At 35.8% G+C, this 830-nt stretch overlaps 1 protein-coding gene across 10 annotated transcripts in view; it reads left to right on the plus strand.

Annotated features, from left to right (window-relative positions):
- Positions 1-830, plus strand: part of LOC119586377 (endophilin-A-like) — a 42,420-nt gene that overhangs the window by 5,734 nt on the left and 35,856 nt on the right. The window lies entirely within an intron of this gene.

Genomic DNA, 830 nt, shown 5'->3' on the forward strand with positions numbered 1-830 from the left:
CCCGGGGTTTTTAAATAAGGAAAATTTTTTTTGGAAAAAGGGTTTAAAATTTTGTGGTTACCAAATTGGTTTATCCATTTTAAAAAATTTTTTTGCATTTAGTTTTTTTTAAATATTAATAATTAAGAAATTTTGTTTTTTTTCTTTGGTTCGGTAAAAATTTGGGGCCCCAGTTCTGGGAATGAGTTATTTTTTCTTTCCCGGGGCTTTGCTTTTCGCCCTGTCCCTCTTTCGCCGGGGTCGGTGGGTTGGGCGTGGGGGGTTTTTAAAACTTCTTTCCCCGGTCCTTATAGATTTCATTTCTCTGAGTTCTACATTCTTGAGTAGATCCGTTTGCTGAAAGAAATAGGCTTGTGAAGCGATGTGTGGGCCTTTTTTGCAAAAATTGCTTTTTTTTTTTCCTTTTTTCCCTTTTTGGGGAAAAAATCGGGGTTGCTGTTTTTAAAAAGCTAAAAACTATTTTGTGTCAACCGGGAGTTAAACCCAGACCTTTCGAAGGTTCTGGTGTGGAAGAAAGCTCGTGTTTTTTGCCCCTGTTCTCGGCGCTTGTTTTATAATGTCTTAATGATGCGAATGAGAAATTAATCGACTTAAGCAATGTTTTCATTAGTCTTCAAAAAAGCGAGCATGAGGTCATTTACAACCCAACTTTTACCAGTCTTTGTAATATCTTTTAATAATGTGAGCATTTAATATGTTAAATAGAGGAGTTAATCTCGGTGTTCAAATGTATGGGGACATGTACCACAGTTATAACCAATGTTTCATTATCGTAACAACGCTCAGTAATGTAAACAAGTAATACATTGTGATAAGTAGGAGTTCATCGT

This window comes from Penaeus monodon, chromosome 21 (assembly GCF_015228065.2).
Source record: "Penaeus monodon isolate SGIC_2016 chromosome 21, NSTDA_Pmon_1, whole genome shotgun sequence".
NCBI classification, from domain to species: domain Eukaryota; kingdom Metazoa; phylum Arthropoda; class Malacostraca; order Decapoda; family Penaeidae; genus Penaeus; species Penaeus monodon.